Consider the following 23,980-nt stretch of genomic DNA (forward strand, 5'->3'; position numbering starts at 1 on the left):
ATATCTTACTCAAAATACACTGGTGGGGCTCTGATCATGGCTACAAGGGGCAACTGCACTTCCCGCCTTTGGATCATTATTTCGCAAGGGATTGTAATTTCCATTACTATTTCCCCTGTGTCTTCTGTGTCACTAAAAAGCTCTTCATCAGACAAGTCTCACAGGGCCATATTGGCGTCAATACACAGCACTGTTCTCCACTGGCACCCCTGCATGTCCATTGCTATCACTGCTATCCTGTGCGCTGATACTTGCACAGCGTGTATGTCCAGGGGCACGATGGACCCTGGCACTATTTCTGGATCTGCCACGGGGTGAAATATGAATTCAGAGGGCACTCTCCATTTGTTGTTTTTTAGTTCTGGCAGCACTCGTGTTAGTATTCTTAGCCCCTGTATGAACATGTCAGGATTCACAGGTATACCTCGTGTTTGCGGGAAGCCTGCTTGAGTGTCGATTAATAACATTGCCCGTATTGTGCATATGCCAGGTGTGGAGAATACTATCCCTCTCTCTGTAAATGAGATGGACATATTGAGTTTACTAAGAAGGTCCCTTCCCAGCAAGTTAATGGACGATTCCTCATAATACAGGAGAGGGGCCCGTACAGTCCTCCCTCCCACTGTTATGTCTAGTTCTTCTGTGTATGGAACCTCGACCACCGCCCCAGAGAACCCCTGCATCTCCAAAGTCCGATTTGAAAGCAGAAACCTGCCTTCCTTAAGACATGATATTTCCGCTCCCGAATCCACCATGAAAATAAATTGCTTGTTTCCTATTGCTGCCCCTACGAGTGATTCCTCTGCTGCATTGGGGGCTACTGATAGTACTGGACACGCAAACGCTCTCTGTAGGCTGTCCTATGCTGAGTGCCACGGGAGTTCATCTACGTCGAAAACATTCCCTGATACTACGGCGCTTCCTCTGCATGGTGCTGCTGGGGTGTGGGCCCCATTGGCGGTAGTGGCATAAGTTTGATTGCGCATGTGGGCGGCGTGGTTGTGGCATTGGGGGTGTGTAGGTGAGTTCTGCAGGGGCATGGGGTGCTCACCAGTGTGCCTGTGGTCAGGCTGAGCGTCTCTCCTCCCACTACCCATCGGCAGCCCATACGGGCTTCCTGGGTGCGGATGTCCGCTGGCGTACAAGTTACTTGGCCTGCTTCGACACTCTCGCATAAAATGGCCCCACCTCCCACACTGCCAACATTGTTCTTGCATTCCCCCTTGCGGCCCTCCATACCCAGCACCTCCCGCCTCTCGACCCTCTAAATCCCCCTCTGTTTCCTCACCCGCCCCTCGACTGCCACTGTTGCCCCTCGTATACACTCTCCTCCATCCATGGTTCCTGACCATTACCTGTCCAGTTGGTCATCATCTGCATTGGGACTCCCGTCTGCCCATCTTCTTCCTCCCGCTTCCTGCCTGCCGCGCTGGTGACTACTGCTGCATTGACCTTCAATAACTTACTCTGCACTAATTTAGCTTCGTCTTCCAGCTACCGCTGTGCTATCTCTTTCTCTTTGATCCTTTTGCAGTGGTGCACTATAATTCTTTGAATTTCAGGCCACCCCTTGGCTTCTATCCCAGCTATTTTATCAAGGGCCTTCTGCACTTCCTTTGGGAGCCCGCTTTTAATAATGAAATAAAACAGGGACGTGGTTTGACCCCAGGTGTACCCGTTTCCGCTCTCCACATGTCCTGCACCCGAAGGATGAAGCACATCCCATCTTCCTCATCATTCATGGTACATTACATCACTGACTGTAAATCAAGGGTATCTGGGAATGTTTCCCTCACCGCATCCCATACGCATGCTCGCACTGTGTTAAATGAGGCCCCATCATGGCGGTCACAATCTAGCGTTATTCCTGGGTACCCCGCCTTTGCCCAGACCCAATTAGCCTGATCTCCCACTGCAGACACAAGCAGGCTTTTAACATCCACCACCGCCAAGGGCACCCCTGCTGTGTGTTTTTCGAATGCGTATATCAACTTGCTGATGCCTATAGAGAGTGGGTAACTGCTTCAGCAGGTTGGCCAAGTCCATTTGGGCCCATGGTATGTAATTTGGCCTCCCCGCCACCGGTGTATCAGAGGCAGCTTCACATTATTCCCCCCCTTCTTCGTACTCACCTTCTTCCCTTTGTTTCCGACCACCGCTGTACGCCCTGTCCTGTTGCTCAGCCTCCCTGTCCATTCCTCTATCGGCGACAACCCTTCAGGGCCCAATGCATCCCCGGTAGCGATCCCCAACCTTCTCTCCTCCTCCTGTTCTTCTATCCCACTCCAGTCCTCCTCCTCTCTCTCTGATAGTGCCCCTCCTTCTTCTGCTTCCCGCACGCTTTCTACAGTATTTATTTCTATTATTCGCGTTGGGGTATCATTAATTCGGAACAAGATCTCTCCCTTTTTCCATCCATCTTCCCCTGTCCCCGTACTCTCTGGGGGAATGTCATCTTGGTTCACCCGTGGGGTGGATGTCCCTCACCCCTCCCCCAGCGCCTTTATGCGAGACAGTTCTGTGCCGGCCATTGTCAGGCGCGATTCCAGATCTTGGGCTAGTTTTCCGATATCGACCGTTGAGCTGTCCAAAGGTTGTGTTATGCTTTGGCTCTCGTATGGTGGTGGTGCAGTAGCGCATGGCTTGTGTACAGGTGGGGCTGTGCTACATACACAGGGTTACTGTACCCCTCAGCAGGTTCTGGTTTTGACACCAAGGGATAAACATGTGTTACCTCTATGTTCTTTTCATCTTGAGTGGGCGGCCCCGTATTGCCAGCTTTTGTCAGGGCAGATGCACTTTGCTCGCTATCTTTACCTGGGGGCACCTCCTCAAATAGGCGCCACAGATCCAATATCTCTCTCTTATTATGAAACTGTTTTCCCTTGTACTTAATGAACAAACAAGTGGCGACCATATCCAATACTTCCTTATCAAAAGACCCTCCTTCTGGCCATACTTGGGGTAATCCCTCCCCCTTCAATTCTGTAATCCACTGTTTGTGGTACTTTCTAATCTTATCAGCGTAACCTGGTAGCGTCTTACAAATATGAGCAAGGGGCGTTTCTGCGCCCATTGTACCTCGCTCATGCGATACCTTACCTGGTTGGCCTACCGTGTATTTATTCGTGGCTTGTATACTCAATTTACTCTATGTTACAATTTTCAACTGTTTAATTACCTTTTAGTGTTTTCACACTGCACTTGGTACCAAGCAATTCCCCTTTTGGATCAACAAATCTGCATTGCACATTGTACATCAGAAATAGTCATTTCACATATGGAATAAACATTTAACATTTACATAGAAAACGAAAAACAGACACAAACATAACACTTCCCACCGTTCCCAATGTCCCGTTCTTCTGACCCACTCTCTCGTTGCTTTACCAAGTTTTGACCCCTTCCCCTCCCTTGTACCAATCCACCCCCTCTGGAGGGCAAGGAGAAGAATGAGAGAAGAAAAAGGTTAGGAAAAAAGCGTTTCTACTTGATACTCTGGGTTTCTCTGCTGAGCCCTTGATCCCTTTTTATTTTTACCTTTTCACTTCAACTTCTTACACCTCTATATCCTGTACTAGTTGAGATAGCACTATGCGGCGCCGCCTTCTATTCCCTATGGAGATAGGATCCCTTTTAACTTCTTCTCCCTTTTTACTTCATTTCCGTCCTAATGGCCATATGCGATAGGAAGAGAGTAGTAGGAAAGATAGAAAAAGACCCCAACCTCCAGAACCTCTTGACACTCCCCATCTAATTCACCTTTACACTCTTGCGGTGCTACCCAAATTATTTTCTTTGCACCCTCAACCCTTCCTAATCTGACTCCTACCCGCGCCTTTAGTATCACTCGCACTTAATACTCACGTGTCCTTCTTGATCCGAGACCCTCTGGACCCGATCGGCAGGGCGCTGCTCCTTGCTGAAAGACCACGCCCGGCTCCAGTGAGTGGTACGTATGGGTTTTGTTAAGAGGGATCCTGTACCCGCTTGCCCTACTGCGTGCGCATGTCTAAGTGTACCGGTTGCTGTTGGCGGGTAGCTCTTGAGGGAGCGCGCTCAGGGTCAAAGCAGGGGGCGTCTCGTGCCAGAAGGATGGGGAAGAACGCTATCGCGTCGGGGTCACCAAAGAAGGTGAGAGGCCCCAGCAGGCCTGCCAGTGAACTACCACCATAGTCAATAAAGGTACATCCCAGGAGGGAATAAGACCAAGACCAAGTGAGAGTGATGCAAAGGCTTTATCTAAAATTAGGGCAAACAGAATCTACTCTGCTCACGCCAAGAGCGCTCTGCAGAAACCATGTTACAAATTACTTTTATGCAGAGAAATCGTCATCGAGTTGTGGGAAGGCCTAGTGGGCACATGAACAGTTGGGATTGGTCACTAAGAGGAGGCACCTATAGGTGCTATATGGTCGGCGATGGCTGATTGGTCCATGGGTGGGTGGTAAGTTGACATCATGATGTGGTGTGCTGGGTCAGAAGTTAATCTAGGCTCATCTGTCCAACCTACGGCGACTGGACACATTTCGTCCTGGCCCTATCACATTTTGCCCTTGTGGCCACACATTCCCATCCAGTGACACATTCAATCATTTCGTTTAGCAGTAGGTTGCACATGGAAAAACAAGGCATGATTCTCCAATACTGGACACCAATTGCGTGCCTCTTACCAAGGATATCGTTTTCATGTAAAAACACAAACATATTTGGATACCGGGTTGGGGGCATTTCTTCATTATTGACAGAGGGAGGCAGGAGTATATGATTACTGCGAATGGATTTCAGGAAACATATTTCATCTGTGGACGTGTCTTTTCTTCGAGGGCCTCTCTGATCATGTGTCTAAACAACATAACTCTGCACTGGGACAGGGTGTTCTGGAATGGGCTTAAGGCCCTCCTACTGAGGTCCTCAGTTTCGCAGCACAAAGGAATGGCGGGGGTTTGTTACATTTACATATAACAGGTTACTGCTTCATGTGCACTTAGCTGCTTCTGTACTTGAGAAGAGTACACTATGACATTTGTTCAAACTTCATATGCTCTAGGGCAATTTCATAACACAAGAACAATGGGGTGGTGGGAAAGGGATGGCTGGCGCACAATCAATACAACATTAATAACTGAGTTTGATCAACAATTCACATGACTCTGTCTAATGATATGTCTAGACGTACATTCTGCATTATTAACAGCGAGGTAGCATTGTGTGAGTTTGCATAGGTCTCTGGCTCGTTTACTCATTACGGGGCTGCACGTTAATCGTGCTGTCATTTGGATGTTATAAATCAACACACACTCTGATTTCAATGGAACAGGCTATCATAAGAACTTCTAATACCTACGTATATGTATTTACACTGATATGCTCATTGGCTCATTGAAGGTGTCAACGCGTTCACATGTATTCCAAATACAAGGAAAGGGCCTTGGTTTATGCACATAAGTTAGAAAGGGAAGATACATTTGTCACTTTAAAAGTCTTTCTTGTTGTTGACTCTGCTCTGGGGTACACAGGGATTAGGTGTCTGCGGCCCAGGTCTAAAGGGTGTGGGGCAGGTTTTACGGAGACAGATGGCCCTGGCCTTCGCCTCTTCCCCTTGAGCTGCCTTTGAGTCAATAGAGGGAGTTTAGACGGCAAGTGATACAGTGCAGATTTTGTTGTTTTTCTGCTGCCAGCCTTCTCATGGGAACCAGGCAGTTATGTGGACGGCAAGGAGGAGGCGGCGGGGGAAGCACTACACTGACTGTGTGCTTCCAGAGATGGTTGCAGGTCGGGGCGAAATCTGAACACCGTCTCGCCTATTTCCAAGATGCAGTCTGTGCGGTACAAAATGGAGTCTTGACTTAACCTTATAATGTAATATATATATATAGGATGTGGCAGTGATCATAGGTGTATTTGTATGAAAGGGTTGATGGTTCCCTGAGGTGTTCCCACATGAGTGCCCCAAGTCAGGGGCCATGGACTTGAAGCAGGCATGACTGGGCCCACCCAGGAAGCATGGGAATATGGTGGGGGCTTGAATGTCCCCTCCTCCCACTCACAAGTGAACATTTTATTACGCATCATTTTTGTGAAAGCATGCTGGTTGAGTGCAGCATATAAGAATTAATGCAATGTTATATGGGGTGAAGAAAATGACAGCGGGCTTCATAATAATTATTAAAGTTTGTTATTAATACAGGTACGTTCCCAGTGAGCTTTTAAGTACATGTACTTACAATAATGGGCAAAATAAGACGTGGGTTGCAGGCATGCAGCAGCTGGTGGAGGTACCATTACACTGAGCTGAGGAAGATACGGCACTAGAAATTTGAGGATCACCACGCTGGATCCATGCATTTCTGAGTGTGACTCAGCTGCCCATGACTGGGTTCTTGTGAGATGGTACCTTTCCATCTCGTTTCTTGGTTTAGAGTGTGTGGGTATTGAACCTGTGGCACAATGGTGCTAGGTTGGTTGGTACAGGGTTCTATGATGTAGAAAAAGATTCAAAAGCTCAATGTGTGTGATGTTGTAGGAAACCGTGATAAGTAAAAACGCTCAATGTTGTAGTATATATTGGTGATTTTTAATTGCACAGTTTAGCCAGAATTCTTTTGTCATTTCAAGGTGTGTGTAGAAGGTGGCCGAAGTTTTGGCATAGATGTAGTCAAGTGCCTTGATGGCTAGTTCATGCTTGATCGACGTGTAAAGTGCTTTGACGTCTAATGTGACGAGTAGGTATCCCAGTTGCCAGTCCATATTCTCTGTGCATGGTGTCCCTCAGATATGTCGGAATTTTGGGCACCTCCTTTTCAATCACACCATTGATATATCGGACTATGGGTTCTGTGACCCAGCTGATTCCACTTAATATTGGTCTTCCTTCTGGTGTAAGCACATATTCTTTGTGTACTTTGCCAGGAAGTAAATGGTGGGCATGCATGGGTGGTCTGTTCTCAGGAACTTCTGTTCATCATCTGTAAGTAATCCTTGTTTGTGCCATTTTGTTATCAAATCTTTGGCTTACGATACTGTTGTCGCACTCGGGTTAGTGGTTATTATTTAGTAGCATCCAGCGGTTTCCAGATGCTCCATGGCCATCTTGATATAGTTCTCCCTGTCTAGGATGACTACGTTTCCGCCTTTATTTGCTTCTTTGATGACAATGCTAGTGTTAATTTTCAAAGTATTGAGGGCTTGTAGTTCCGCCATATTGAGATTGTTTTTGCCTTTCTTGTTGGCCAATCTGGTTTGGTCTTCTAGCCTGTGGAAATCCCAGGTGACAGCTTTTTGAAAAATGACAATGGCGTTGTACCCATGTAAATTGGGATTGAATCTTGATTTCTTCTTAAGTCTGGAATGTCCAAATGTTGTTCTTCAATGTCCAATTCTTGTAGGATCGCTCGTTTGGTGTGTGTGTCCACATCACCACCTTCCTCCATGTTGACTAGGAGGTGTGTCAGCTCCAAATATTCTTTGGTGATATCACCATTGGTGGTTTGGTGTGGCTTGGCTCGGCGATCTCCATTGCACTTTTTTTAGAAAATATTTTTTTAAGTTTACGTTTTCTTGTGTATTTGAAGAGGTCTATGTGTGCATTCGTATAGTTGGATTTGTCAGTTGGGGCAAACGATGGTCCTTTGTTCAGCATCGATTCCTCAAATGTTGATAGTGGGTATTTGGATAGGTTGAGTACTAAACTCAGTGGCGTTGCTACCTCTGTTGTAGTTGTGTCCTTAACCTTGTGAGTGTTGAAATGCCTTCACGATCTGTGCTTGTGTTTAGTGACTCCTCCTCTCTCGCCTCTGGCCTTCCTCGTTTGTTGAAGTATCTCCCTCTAAAGGGTCCTGGAAACGTTCTTGTGTAAACGCCAACACTATTGGCATTGACAATGCTTGTTATTTTTTTTTACGCCTGCTATGTGTGATTCTGCAAAGATTTTATAAGGGGGTGGTCCTCACCTTAATGGACTAAAATGGAGGGGTGGGGGTCAGGGGTTTCACTATGCCCAGGACGCATCTGTTAGGTGCAGCTTGGGCACACTTAATGGTGGGTGTGGGAGGTGGAGCTCTCAGCCCAGCCTTCCTGTGATGAGAGGGAGTGCCACACTGACAGCCCCACTGATGGCAGGGCTCTCAGCATAATGAGAGTGTTGTGCTGAGAGCCCAGCCGCTGCCAGCTTGCATCAAACTTGGAGAGAGTTCGAGCAAGTGGACAGGCACTGCCGTTTCAAGCCGCGTCTTCACGGCAGACTTCGGGACAGCAAGGTGAACATTAAGAGGAGAGAGGCCTTATTGGGACTTGAGACGACCGGCAAAGGCGCCTTACATCCTTATAGGCGAGCACCTGACCCCGCATTGCTACTGCAACCCGGATGCAAGCCAGGATGCGCTCACAGGAGTCAGCTGCCTAGCAACAGACATGCCTCTGCCCTGCTATTGCTTTACCCCAGCGCAGGAGCATCCAGAGGATGTCAAGAGACACACTATGAAGCCATAATAAGTGAGAAAAGAGACATAATTAAAAAGAGTGAGTATTAGAAAAGTAATAACAGTTCTGATAGGAGAGGACAGGTCAGGTAATGGCCAATATACATGGGCCACCTCTTTTCCTTGAAGCACCTGGACAGCCTAGTACGAAGTGTCCTAATTAGAATGAGGGATTTTGAAGCACAGCCTAATACAAAGTATCCTAATTGGAATGAGGGATTTTTACATTTATCCACAGAGTTTATGGAGCACATTTTGCTGCAATAGAAACAATTCACTGCTTACCACTGTCTCGACTATGAAGGCAGACTGTGTATGAAAAAGGTTGTCCGAGCTTTCAGATGTTGAAAGGGGCGATGTGAATTCCTTGGAAGTAAGTTTACTCAAACTTGACCAACACGATGTCACCAAGGAAAATAAAATGCCCACTCGCTACCTTTCTGCTACTAGGGAACAGAAAAGGAATGAATCAATTGAAGAATGTGTGAAAAGAGCAGTGTTATGGAGAGAAAGAGACATAACGTGGGAAAAGGTGACAAAAGTAGCAAAAATACTGCAGCATACAGAAACGTGCATCAAGGAACTTGACAATGATACCAGTAGAGTCCAAGGTGATAATATAAATATAACTATAAATGCTTTAGAAAATTCAGAAAAGATGAGGGGTGTGAAGGAGACATACAGATTTACTCCCAGAAAGTGACTGGAGCAAGGACCGAAACAAGAGGCAATATATATTTCTCCAAGGAGGTGCTATCGGTGAGGTAGTACAGAACATCTGGCAGTGACAAGGAGAAGTTCATTTTGCTCATTAATGTAATTTGACTGCAGAGAACTGGTACGTTTACACTGCAACGTAAGCAGCTGCACGCCACGACATTTTCATCATTTGCACTGCGGGATGCAAATGTAAAGGCCAAAAGACGGCCTATAGGCATGCAGGCTGCCTTTTGCCCTTCACATTTGCACTCGGCAGTGCAAAGTGAGTAAACGCTGTCTGACATGCTGGCACACCAGGCTGCATTTACTTTTGTTTGCGAGTGCCACATGGCAAGCCGTGCTAACAAATCACCTTTCAATCACGTTTACACCACTGACAAACATGAGCCTATGAGTGTTTTGCCATCCATATTGTGTGTTGGGGATGTGGCAGGAAAGGGCATATGGCCAGGTGCTGCAAGCAGTAGTCGAGGTACAACAAGTTGGTTCAGGAGGTTACTTCGTCTTTAAGCAGACTAGGCTCGGCAGGTCATGAAGAGGAGGATGAGATCTGAGTGGTTCGTGCTGTTGATGCCCTCCCAAAGAGAGCCAAGCCCTGATCTACAATTAGTATGAATGGTGTTAGAGTTAAGATATTCATTGACAGTGGGGCAGATTATACTCTGATGAGTGTAGACACATGGAGAGAAAAACAAAAATGCAGCACTTTGCAGGAGTCCATTATTTCTGCCCATGTATATGGGGAGTCATCCATAGAAATTCTGAGAGTGTTTAAGGCGGCACTCCAATTGAAGAATTGAGAGGTCATAGGTTATGTTCAAATTACTAAAAAAGTGAGAAATATACTGCCTTGGGATGCACAAGCTCACCTGCGGATAAAGTTGGATCCGGAACATCCCAATCCAGTGTTGACTGTGGAGGCCAAGAGTGTGTGTAACAGTGATGTGCAGGAGATTAAAGTCATTGTGGTGTGTTTAGGAGCAATACATGTTGCCTCAAAGCATTTGTGCATGAGATTAGGTTTATGATGGTGCAATTCCTGTCAGAGCTGTAACAAACTCATGGTGGCAACAGTAAAGACAGACACAAGTGATCACAGTTCAAGGGTGTTTATTAAATTATATAATGGGTGAGAAAAACGCCTAATCTAAACCTAAATCTAAGATGGAGTAAGCTACGACCATCAAATAGTAATAAAGCAGTCCTAGTGGCATTGTGTCAAATAAAAAGGGCCTATACTTAAAAACCTATTGCCAATCCTTACACAACTAAGTTACAAAATAGAGTGGGGTAATGTTCTCAAGGAAAGAAAGAAGTGTTCAACAAATGATAAGTCAGGATGGTAAGGCTGGGTCTCCCTTCCCTGCGTTTTTAGCACGGGACAAAGCAGGACCTTTGAGCACAGCATGCTCCTCGACCTCGCCAGCACGAGGTTACAGTTCCTTTGAATGATGCCAGGAATTTCCGGGCCCAAGTCTCTTTCCTGCAAACGTGTCTTGTCTTAGAAGGCTGGCTGTACCAAAACAATAAACAAACAAAAGTTCCTTTGACAATCTTTTTACGTTGAGCGACTGCTCTTTGCCTCTTGGATCCCCCTCAGCCAGGCTCTGATCCTTCTTGCAATGTTAGCCTCCCTCAATCGGGTTCACTACGGCCTTTCAAGCAAAAACGTATCACTTAGCAGTCTAAATGTTCTTTTCATCCACTATCCATTGTGGACATTCTTCAGCCGGGTTCACATTTGTCATCACAATGTTCACAGATATAGTACTGTTTACCCTTATTTAGCAGGCAATCCTCTGTCACCTTTACATTTGCCACAGTATTTAAGCTCAGGTTTTAGCCCTCAGTCAGGCTTTCCTTAAAGCGTCCAGCCAGACTTTCCTTAAAGCCCCCAGCCAGGCTTCACACAGTTCTATTAATACATGGTTCTCGGGTGTGTTCCTGATTACCTTGATTTGTATGCATCCCTCAATTGGGTTCACATTTGCCAGTTTCACAGGTCAATCAGTTTTCTCTAAGGTGTCAAAGAATTTCGAGTGTACGGGGGGTTTTTCTCGACCATCATAGAACCACTTTGACACTTTACATTAGCCTCTCCTAAGCCCTTTTGGTCTTTGTAGTTTCAACAAAACAACCCAACCCAAAAGGGCTTCAGAGTCCTTCGAATGAGAGTCCCTGTGACGCCCGACCACTCTACTTCTGAACCTTTTATTAGGGTTTCTTTTGTAAGTGACTTCAATCCAGCACTCCAACTAAGTCAATGCCTAGACTGGTATGCCCAATGGAAGCCCTTATTTATATATTTTTATGTCAAAGTTCTTTCAATCTGGATGATGAACCCTTATATAACGCCCCTCTCTTTGAATCTCCCCGACCTCACTGAGCCAAGAAGTAGGTTTGTTTTGCAAATTAAAAGGTTTATTTGAAGAATTGAACAATATATATATCACACTTTTATTAATAAAATAATATCTGAATAGCACACTTATGAATATGAACAGTAATCAGTAATGGGTAATATCACAATATCAACAATCTCTTTAATCACTTAGGAGTAGGAATAGAAAAGATAAGGTAGCAGAGACTACTTTGTATGATTCAAGGAAATGCAAGGATGGGAAAGAATGCTTGATATGATTTCAATCAAAAGATAATATAACCACTTTTTCCCCTGTGGTTATACTCACTCCCCCCACTATGCAATATGAAGAGATGGAAATGAGGGCACACAGGTTTCAAGAAAACAATCAATAATGCAGTTAAATCCCAGTTCCCCAGCAAGCATAGAGAAAACAGGTATGATTTTAAAACAGGCAAAAATGCTTTTGAATGTGATTGCAATGGATGGAAAAATACGCTTAAATGATTTTAATTCACTAAAGGAGATTCAGGATAGGTGAGAGTTAATTTGGATTGGTACAAGTCAGCACTAGCAATGATTCATGAATGATTATCAGATTGAAAATGAATTTCAGCAGTTGGAAACAAGAAACAGCTATTTTGACAAGTGGTGAAATGGAGCTAAATTGCAATCCGCAGCAACTTTTCCGCGTGTGTGAAACGCGATTACGGAAAAACTATAATGAATTGGAATATCCCTTTAGGTTTGGAAAGCTTGGGATCGTGGCTTCAAAATGACAGTTACATTTCGGTTCTAGGACGTGCGGTTCAAAAGTTACAGAGGTTTTTGTGAAGGCAGATTTTTCAGAAATAAAGTCAAGATTCCAAAAATGACAAATCGCGCTTTAAAGATTTAGCAACAAGGATAGGCTTAGACTAAGGAGCTATGAAGAAGCAAGACACTCAACGGGCAGACACCAGAACAGGGCACCTCCGCTCTGATCTCTGTACTTCAAAACACTTGTCCCTCTTCAGAAAATATCAGCTCAAAGATGATTATTGCTATAATTATCACAAACAATATAATGAGAAGAATTCAGGATGGACACAGGATTCTATAATGCAGTTCTGGATAAGTGGAATGGATGGAATAGTATTACTTTAAACTAAGAGATGACTATGGACAGTTCTAGACTAAATACTTAGTCCTAGGCTTTGGACTGGAATGAGCCTCGTCAAAGATCTGGTCAAGGGTTTGGCTTCACTCGCCAATTGACAGGATCATGCACTGGGTTTGGCTCTCTGCACGGCACTATGGTCTGGGTGGCTTCTTGAACTGGATCTGACGGGTTCTGGATACAGCGCTGCTTTCTGGGTCTGGATCTTGGTTCTAGCACAGGGTTCTTAGCTAGAAGCAAAACAGCTCAGCCAGGCTGTTGAATGGTTTAGTTAGGCCCCGTGGAAGTTAGGGGTTAGAATCAGGTTGCAAAAGATTCTGAAGGCCTGCTGCAAAGAGTTCAGTTTGGGTTAGGCCTCTGCTTCAGGGTTCTAGAGTTTGGCTCTAGAGTTTGGTTCTAGATCTGGAGTCTGCCTGCAGGGTGCTGCGCCAAGAAATCAGTTGAGCAGTGGAAAAGTGTGTGTTCTATCTGTCCTCACAGTCCCTATTTATGTATTTCCAAAGTGGGTGGGCAGGCTGATTCTACAATGCCAAACCGTCTAAGGATCTGATAGGTTAGAGGATTTCCTATCGCATGGTTGGAGAAACAATCAGCGTGTCAGAATGAGTCAGAGTGATGCTGTGTTTATGGTCCAAAAGAAATCCCTCCCTTTTGCTTTTACATAGAACATCTATTTTTCCCCAAAAACATATTTCCCAGATACACAAGTTTTTGAGAATACATAATTACATGACAGATTGCTTAAGGTACACTTCTGTTCAAGTCTCATGTTTCTACGAGCTTGGGTTCAGAAATGACAACATTTTTGCGCTTTTGGAGGGTTTCTCAATATTAATTCTGCACCAAATTTGATACATGCATACATATCCTCTCTGGGCATATTACTGTAAGTTTTCATGTTTCTAGCATAAATACAGTATCTACAATATGAATACATTCCGGGGTTTAGTCTCAGAACATCGCACAGTGTCCAGCTTAGTCTTAAACTGTGAGTGAATTTTTCATTTTCACAATCTCAAAGTTTCACATTTTTGTCAGTTCAGTACACTTTGTTATAAGCATTTTTATAAAACATACATTTGCTCCAATGTTAAATCCACATTTCAGTCTGGTCCGCCCCCAGAGCTAGGCTGACTCAGAGGGTGACATGTCTTGCTTCCTGCCAGCAGTTGTTGCCAGTTACACCCAAATCAGCATTCACATTCACTATTCAGTCCAAATAATTTATTGTTCCTTTCTCTGGGCTGCACAAAAAAATCTCCTCCCCTCTTGATTCGCATGCCAATGCGACATCCTCCTTCTGGTGGGAGTGACAAGGTGTGAAGGGTTCTCAGGGGAAGCAAGCCTTTTGGAGTTTTAACTGCATCAGGTTACTTTCTGATCAATTGTAACATAGTTCCTTGTGAAAAAAAATAACATTTATAAACTTAAAAAATAAGCAACATATCTTTAAATCAAGTCTTTTTCAACATGGAATCACTGTGTGGCACTCTTATATGGCATTTCGAAGGAATTCTCTTCTTTGGCATATTTAACTTCTGAGACACTAGTTCTCCTGTTAGAATTATAAATCGCCAGGACCTGACAGAGGCGAGTAACGGTACTACACCCATTTTGACAGCTGTCTTTCCATTAAATATCTTTAAAATAGGATTTTGTTCTGAAAACATATGATTCTTCCTGAAATTGTATTGATGTGGATTCTTGCAGTAAATGATGTGGAACACCCAACAAAGAGGTTGGATCTTTTAGGTGATTTGTGAGCCGTGATTTTAGCAATTTTTGACAATCAAGAAAACGGATTTTCAAACAGCTGTGTGTTTCTTTTTCAATCAGCATTGCTATTTCCAAGTGGTTTCAGGCTGCTTTGTGGGTAGCCCAATGTTGGTTTTTGACATTGATCTCCTGTGCTCACTAAGATAGGCAAAAGTGGATGGTGGCCTATTTTTCAGGTTTTCACTGCGCAATTTCTGGTGATTTCTAGCGAGCAGCATGCTTTCCAGTGGCCATTATGATGTTTCTGCTGCCAGCAATGCACAGTGATGTTGCAGGGTTTGGATGAGTGGGTTGATACATCCCACACTTTAAAGTTCAATTACACAAGTTCTTTGTTCAACAAGGTTGCCGCCTGCAACCTTGGGCACAGCACAGTTCAGTTTCACTATCTGTCTTCTCCGACTCACCGGCTGTGCTAAACTGTTGGAGTCTCTTGTCTCGAGAGTCAAGGACAGCATCACGGTGGCAAGCGCTTCTCCCCGCTTTGACTATCAGCAGGGGAGGGCCCAGTGTGCCGTTGACACCTGTCACACCACACGCTAGCTGGACTTCTCGGTTTTATGATTTCCTTTTCGGAAGCTTCACCGGTCTGAGGTGAAAAGGGCAAGGGCAATTCCCTCCTCATCATCCCACCAGGTTTCTCCGCCTTTCTCCTCCGTTTGAACTGCCGGTTCGGAATAGCTGCTTCCTCGTGCATTCAGCCTTGCTCGAAGTGTGCTCTTGTGCTCTGCCTTTTATCCCTGTGAGGAAGGGAAAGGGCCATCAGGTGTGTGTACTTTTTGTCAATTGCCTGACTCTGCCTGAGCCTTGTGTTTGGACATGTCAGGTAAACGGCTCGGGTGTTAGTCTGTTGTCTGGCACGGTGTAGGAAAGTGTTTGTGTTTGAAAGGGAGGTAGAACATCTGAATATCCTACTGGGTAGGATAGGGAAAAGGTGTTATAGGGAAGGAGGTACCGCATTTCACCCGTTGGTGTCCCACTTCCTCTCCCCGAGGACCTCCCTTTGCAGGTGATCCTCCTGCACTGGTCCACCCCCAGGAACTGGTGCCAATAGCATGGCCGTGTCCTGGCCACCTGGATGACAGATCCCTGTGGACTAGGGGGTAAGACACCTTCAGGTTTGTCACAGAGCTAAAGCATGGACAATACTGTTGGCCCTTAAGAGTTGATATAAGGAATGAGATCAGAAGATTAGAGAGTGAATGTATCATAGAAGTGTCCGAAGGGTGGATAAACCCAGTAGTTGTAGTGTGGAAAAGCAGTGGTGTAGTTAGATTGTGTGTAGATTTGATGGCATTGACCAAAAATGTAATTACATACAGGTTTCTGTTATCCAATATCAACAATCTGATTATGGACATTTCAGGTTCTAGGATGTTTTCCATATTGATCTCACTATGTTTATAAAACCATTTGGTCTGTACAGAGGGTGATGGATAAGTTGTTAGGATGTACGTTGGGTTTTAGCGTGATCAGGATGGCATTGGAAGGACAAGGAAGAACATGATGTACGTTTGAAGGAGCAACTTCAGATTTTGGGAGAGTCAGGTATGACGATCTCAATGGAAAAATGTAGATTTCGGAAGACCAATGTGGACTATTTGGGACATGAGTAGTCAGAGCAAGGGGTTCATCTTAAACATGATGCAATTGAAGCAGTGGTGAAAATGAAAGCCTAGGTAGATACGTGAGAATTACCATAATTTTTGAGGCTAATCGAGTATTATGGGAAGTTTATCATGAATCTTGCTGAAAAGACAAAAAATATGAGGAATTTAATGAAGAAATATTTGTTGGGATGAAGATTGTGAAAATGAAATCAAATGCATAAAGCAAAGTCTGATAGATGCCCCGGTATTGAAGGGGTTCAAGGATGATTTACATGTTTATCTATATACTGATGCCAGTGAGAATGGTATAGGGTGTGTTTTAATGCAATCAGATGGGTTGGAAATCCACATGAGGGCATTTGCTTCCCGCACGTTGAGAAAGAATGAAGTTACTCTGTAGTGGAAAGGGAAGCGTTTGCATGTGTGTGGGGTGTGGAAAAGTTCAAATCTTTTATGTGGGGAAGGTCTTTCATGATAATCACAGGCCATATGTAAGAATCCCTCTTCACAGATTTGACCCCGTAGTGTAGAAGAAGAATTCTTCCCACCAATGTATCCCTCTGAATGTACAAATACACATACAGAGGAATCAATTAATTGAAAGATTGGATTCCCCCTGAGACCACCGTGGCTGTAAAAAGAAAGAAGTACAATTAGTACCTTCTTAACAATTGACAAAACTCCAGGAAAACCTAAGGCAATATTCCCTCACTGACCGAAATCGTTAGACGTCAGGCTCAGATAAGAAACCCGATCCTGGACTATGCACAGTAGCCAGTAGACTTTCTGTAATATAAATGATCACTATAAATCTTTAAGGCGTAAGGATACAATGAAACAACTTGAAATTAAAAAGAGAAATGAAGAAGGAAGTCTTACCAGGGGTATTCCTGTCATTTGGGTGTAGTTCTGTGAATACAGTTAGTTCAAGAGAGTTTCTACTCCGTGTGTGGATCGGTAGTCAAAGAAAAATTACACAAATGTACTCAAAACCAAGGTAAGGCTCCCACCTTTCAGCAAAGTCTGAAAACAACCCACTTATCTGTTGCGGCTGAAAACAATCCCAAGTTGCAGCTGAGGCTGAGTGTAATCCCACGTTGCAGCGGAGGCTGAGTGATCCCACATTGCAGCGGAGGCTGGGTGAAATCCCACGTTGCAGCGGAGACTGAGAGGACAGGGAACAAAGTAACTAAACAAAATCTGTTACCGCAAAATAGAAAACTAGATCAAAAACGTACCAAGGCGGGCAACTGGGACGAAGGCAGCCTCTACCCATAAACAATCCGGCCCGTAAGTAAACGTAGAGTTCCACAATAGCCAAATCGCAAAACCGAAGACAAGTCCAAAACAGTCCAGGTCAATTTCACAGGCGGACAAAAACGAAACCAAGAGCGAAAGCAAGGCAGTCCGGGGACGATTAGCAAAAAGTCCTTAACACGAAGCCGATCCAATTTAACCAAAACAGACGAGGAAAATCCAGAGGCAGGTCAATACAAAGGGGTATTCGAATATGTAGTTCCAAGGAAAACACAGAGCAAAAGCTTAATCAGAAGCACGGAAGAATTGTCAGGGTGGGTCTAAATAGAGGAAGTCACATGACTAGCATCCGGAATCCGGACGCGCATTGCTTCTCCTTAGTAACGGTTGCCACAGCTTCCATGGCAACCTCCAGCCAGCACAAAAAGTAGCGTGTCTAACTCATGTGCGCTGATGCCCAATTCTCTGCAAGAATGGCCCTGATCGGGGTTTTGGTGGCTTGTGGGAGTTGCGCCCCGAATGCCTACGCATGACACCATACACCTCTAGTGTCTATAATTAGTAGAAGAGGTTTTGATAGAATAGTTAGAAGAATAGTCTGATGGATAACAGAGATGCAAGGATTGAATTTTGAGATGGAATATATCAAAGACGATTAAAATGCTGTGGCTGACGCGTTATCAAGAAACGCAATAGAGGATGCAGATTGTGCTTGCAAAGAACAAGATGTTGATCATAAAGGAGGTGAGGTATTTGTAATTTCTAAAGCAATTCATGAAAAAGAATGGCGTGAGTTGGGAGGCGCATACAAACTATAAAAAAAAGTTGTGGCATGTGTGTACCCTGGGTGGCCAAAAGAAGAAACAAGCAAGGAGCTTAGAGGTTTCCGCAGAGTGAGAAATTAAATAGGAATGGAAGGAGATTTATTGGTTAGCGGGTGTGGTGAATCTAAGGGTATCACCCTTGTTAACTTTTGGACAAACATGACACCACTGGGGAAGAAAGAAAACCTTGAGAAGACTTTGTCCATTTTCCCTAGCATAAGCCCTGATAGAAGACTTCAACCCGCATGTTCCAGTAAAGATGTGTAAGTTAAGAGTGTTGCAAGTACTGCAATGAGGAGGCCCTGCAGAGAGGTGCTGGAGAAATGTCAACAACGTTGTAACCATTGTCTAGATACAAGAGACACTGTTCCCATAAAAGGAGGAGAACAGTAACTGTTGGTGTAGCAGCAGAAGTAGCAGTAGCAGTGGTCGTTGTAGAATTGTAGTAAACTGGAGAAGTAGGAACGGTAGACGGTGGAGAGGCAGTGACAGCAGGACAAGTTATGAGTATTTAAATCAGGAGAAGGAATATGAAAGAAATAGAAATTGCAGGCAACTAAAGTATTGCAACACAGGCCAGAGATCTCTGCAGAATGAGAAATGTGAGACCAGTCTGTATAAAAAGCGATCTGCGGGAGTCGCATGTGGGACACCGAGCAGCAGTTGCCACGAAAACTCTCTGCATGGGGTATCCGGAGGCTTGTTGTAAGGAAGCAAAGACCAGCTCTCCAGTCCCAACAAAAGGGACAGTTGAGTGAAGCTGCCATGAACTCCAGGGGCCTATGGCTGAGTCCTGCCATCTGCAGATAGTGGTGTCAGCCCCAATGCCCCCCACCTCTTTTCCTGGGGGGAACAGACCATAGACCATACTCTTACTACCCCAATAATAGACATACACTAGTTCTATTTTTGGAAACAAAGGTCACAATTTATTGGAGCATAACAAAGGGGGCAGCCCCAGCCCTAAACACATCATGGTTCAAGACCATACTTTTTAAAAGTGGCCCAGAAGCAGGGCAATGTTTATAGTTCTGGATGTTCACGGTGTCCCCTTGCCGTCCACGGCTTTCGCAAGGCACCAGACATACGCTCCAGATTTGTACTGCACATAGTACCTCTTCCTTAGACTTCTCAGGTGGCCCCATAAGCAAGGCAATGCAAAGTTCTGAATGTTCTCGCTGTCCCCTTGCCGCACACAGCTGTAGCATGGTAGCGGACATACGCTCCAGATTGTCTTGCATGCAGTACTTCTTCCTCGGGCCACTGAATGTTGCTGGTGCGGAATCTCAACTATCCCTAAGGGACTCAGTGATGCTGGATAAACACTAAGCACACCTATTTAGTTACAGGGTCATAATAAATTAACCTATTTATTGTGGTGAAAGGAGACTATTAAAGAGGAATTTAAGGTGCAGGGGAGAAACAGACAACCTTGGCATCTAGGTTGTAATATAATGTAAACAAGTACAGGTTCCCAAATAGGGAACTTCCGTCCCCTGCACACTATCTGATGTCTGAAAAATTCAGACAAACAATTTACTTAAAATTGTAGGGTAATTTGACTGATTCCTGGTCAAAAGATAATAATATTTTGTCAGTATTCAATTGGCATCCTTCAAAACGGAAAAGGTATATACCTTCATCCAGACTCTGATTATGATCTCTAGTGGTTTCCATAGGTTGTCTAAATTACATTCTAATTGTTTATATCTTCATATAGTCCCATTCAGGGCACTTTCCAAGGAGAGACCGTCCTCCTATGCCTCAATTGAATCAGTACCCACTCCACAGTACAGAATAGAACGAACATCGTCCCGACTCTCCACACATGCTACGTTTCTTTCATTAAGTCAGACCTCTTGCTTACAATAGTCAATTCCTTGATGAGTTGCACATATACCTCTTTTTCTAAGTTCATTTGCTTACCTTTACTAGATGGAAAGACTCATCAACTTTTATGGAACATGGTAAACGGGAGTTCATTTAACTTGTGTCCGTATACAGGTCCCTGAAAACATAACCAGGTTAGCATACCCTTGTGTACATTATTATATACCTTATCACTTTGACACGAATATTAACCAAGCACTCGATATTGGATTTTGGGTCTTTGAGCAACAGAAAGTATCAGACAGTGAATATGAGTAGATGAATTAACCCTTAAGAGCAAAGGCTGCACGAATTGGGACAGATTAAGTATGCTATTTTTTAAGCTGTAAAACCACGTTAATGGATAGCAAAGTGTAACTGCCTTATACAAAAATCTGGTCTTCTGCTACTCCTGCTTGAGGGCTAACACAATGTTCAGGTCCTGTTGAAAATCAAATTTGATTAATAATGATTGTTTGTTCTAATTTTGCATAATTATGTACTATTTCGTATAAATTCACGTTAGGAATATATGGTAATTAGTTACATTGGATGTACAAGACAGTATTATATATCTAATGTATTGTTCAAATATCTTTTTCATAGAACAAACTACTTTTTGCTCCTGATGAAATGTGTTGGGCTTTGCTTACTACAAAGAATAAAAAGAAGAACTTGCACAAATCATGTTGAAATGTCCTTGTTTTGAATGATGTCAATTGAATACTGACAAAATATTATTATCTTTTGACCAGGACTTAGTCAAATTACCCTAAAATTTTAAGTAAATTGTTTGTTGGAATTCTTCAGACATCAGATAGTGTGCATGGGACGGGAGTTCCCTATTTGGGAGCCTGTAGTTGTTTACCTAAGGGACTAAGTGCCCATCGTCCAAGTTTGGCCCGAGTGCGGCCATCTGGAAACCGCCCACGGTTGAAAACCGCTGTGTCACACTCCTCCCTGGCTAGGACTGCCCCGAACTCCACCATGCTTTGGGGGTGACCCCCCACTTCTTCCAATGCCCCCAGCAACACTTCTGACTTCATTTCTCCATCCGCAGCCGGCCTAACGAGGGCATGCAGCATGGCTGAGGGGAACAGGTCTTTCCCTTTATCTGATACAAGCAACCCGCCTGCCACCAATTGTGAAGGGGGGGGCAAATGTAGACAGGCGTGACTTCCAAATCCCGGGCCCTCAGTCTTTTTTACTTTCTCAATCTCCCTGTTGGTCCTGCGCCTGGACTTCTCCAGGCCCACGTGAGACGTTGTCCCGCGCCATTTCAATTTGGCCAACACATCTTTACAAGGCGATGTCGGTGCCTGGTGGTTATTGCGTCAGTGTGCGCAGACCTAATTGAATCTGGGCCCATATTTCATTTATTTATTTATTTATTTAAATTTGTATAGCGCGCAAGCAGCCCAGGGGCATTGAGGCGCTGTTACTTGCATGAGCTTAGTTACAGGCATGGTATCAATAAGAGGCATATTACAGAAAGGAACAAGCAAGGTTATCATTGCAGTTTATGCGGTTGGTCAATACAACTTAAGCAGTGGGTCCTATGGTTGGTATTCATGCTGCTGCGAGGGACCTTATGAGAAGAGGGTGGTTTTCAATGCTTTGCGGAAGGCTCGGAGGGAGGGCTCCCTGCGGATGGTGGGAGGTAGGGCATTCCAATGAGTGGGTGCGAGATAGGGGAAGCTGGATCCACCTGCTCTGGATCTTTTTACAAGTGGCACAGAGAGCATGTTGGTGTAGGGTGATCTTGTTGGCCTTGTAGAGGCGACGGAGTGGATTCTTTGTGAGAGGTAGTCGGGGGCAGTGAGATGGATGCATTTGTGTGTCAGTGTGAGCGCTTTGAAAATTATTCTCTCCTTAATTGGGAGCCAGTGGGCTAGTTTTCTGGCTTCTGAGATGTGGTCTCTTTTGGCAATACCTTGGGCTGCTCGGAGAGCACTATTCTGGATGACTTGTAGCCTCTTCAAGTTTCTTTTAGAGGTTCCTAGGAAGAGTATGTTACAGTAGTCTAGCCTGGAGCCGGTGATGGCTCTGGCTATGTTTGTGCAGTTCTGTTTGGAGAGGAAAGGCCTGACTGCGTTGATCAGTTTAGCATGATATGCGGCTGAGGAGGCAATGGCGTTGACTTGTCTGTCCATGGAAAGGTTAGAGTCTAGATAGACTCCAAGAGTTTTGACTGAGTCTGATACAGGTATTTTGATGGTGTCGATGGTGAAGTGACTGAATTGGGAGTCAAGTTTTTTAGCGTTTCGGGGGAACCTATCAGTAGGAGTTCTGTCTTGTCAGAGTTGAGGCATAGTCCATTGTCTGCCATCCAGGCTTGGATGGTGTTGTAGAGGTTGTTAAGGGTCATGGCGTCAGTGTCGTAGCTGCCTGTGAGGGTAAGGAGGATCTGGGTATCGTCCGCGTAGTTAGTGTAGGAGATACCCATAGCGTCGAGGATGAGGAAGAGGGGTCGTGTGAAAATGTTGTAGAGTGTGGGGGAGAGGCATGAGCCTTGGGGCACGCCAAAGAGTATGGTAGTGGGTGAGGCAGAGGCTAGGTCGGAGAATACTTGCATGGTTCTGTCTTGTAGGAAGGATGTGATCCATGCTGTGGCGTCAGGGGAGAACTTGGCAGTGGAGGAGAGATGATGGCAAAGGACGTCATGATCTACGAGATCGAACGCTGCAGATAAGTCAAGGAGTAGGAGAAGAGCTGGTTTGCCCATGTCTCTGGCATCGTCCATTTGGTTTTTCAGGTCCAGTAGGGCGGTTTCAGTCCCATGTTTAGGGCGGAAGCCAGATTGGCGGAGTCCCAGGAGTTTGTTTTCTTCGATGAAGTGCTGAACCTGCAGATAGGCTGCTTTGTCGAGTATTTTGAGGAGGAAAGGTACAGTGGTGATGGGTCTATAGTTGTTGGGGGAGGTGGGATCGAGAGTTGGTTTTTTTAAGAGGGGGCGGACCCATGATTCCTTGAGGGAGGTGGGGACTTTCCCTGTAGCGAAGGAGGCATTGAGAAATGCTGTCAGGAAGGGAGCAAGCGCTTCAGTGCAGTCCTTGATGAGAGTGGCTGGGCAGGCATCACCTTTACAGTTGGATGCTTTGATGTTCTTCCTTATGTTAATGATGTCCTTTTCCTGTATGGATTTGAAGGAGAAGGGATGGGGAGGGTCTTGGGCTGGTGGTGGGGCAGGGATATGAGTATTGAGCAGGGCTTGTTTGGTAGCTAGAATTTTGCTTTGGAGGCGGCTCAGTTTAGTTAGCATTGGCGTTTGAATTTCGTCGCACCAGGCTTTGTCTTTGGTGAAGTTGTGGGGGGTGGGAGTAGGAGTCTCTAGCTCCCTAAATATGGCAAAGATTTCTTTTGTGCTGGATTGGGCTTCCGAGATTCTGGATTCAAATGATTTGGATTTGCCCGGGTGATAGCTTTTTTGTACTCCGTAGAGCAGGCTTTAAAGAGCAGCTTGTCTTTGTCAGTGTGGGACGTTTGCCACTGAGTAAGTGCTGCCTTTTTCTCGTTTCAGAGTGCGAGCAAGTCTGGGGTGAACCAAGAGTTAGAGTGGGTGGTGGGTTTGTATTTACGGGGTTTAAGTGGGGCAATGGAGTTGATAGCTGCTTTAATGGCAGCATCGTAGGTTGATGCAAGAGTTTCTGGGTCTGTGGAAAAAGGTGGTCTGAAGGCTGGGCCTTGGAGGAAGGGCAGTAGTCTTTCCTTAGTGAGCTGGCGCGAGCTTCTTGTGAGGCAAGGTGGTAGGGGTTGGGGTGGCGGGGTAGAAGAGCTAGTGGAGAGGATGCTAAATGTGATGATATGGTGGTCAGACCATGGGGTGGGAGTGTTTCCAGTGATGATGAGTGGGCAGTTGTGCTGAGCAATCCAGTCGAGTGTTCTGCCCTGAGTGTGCGTTGGGCTAAAGATGGTGTTCTTAT

Source organism: Ambystoma mexicanum, chromosome 11 (genome assembly GCF_040938575.1).
Source record: "Ambystoma mexicanum isolate Mex_15411 chromosome 11, UKY_AmexF1_1, whole genome shotgun sequence".
In the NCBI taxonomy this organism is placed as follows: domain Eukaryota; kingdom Metazoa; phylum Chordata; class Amphibia; order Caudata; family Ambystomatidae; genus Ambystoma; species Ambystoma mexicanum.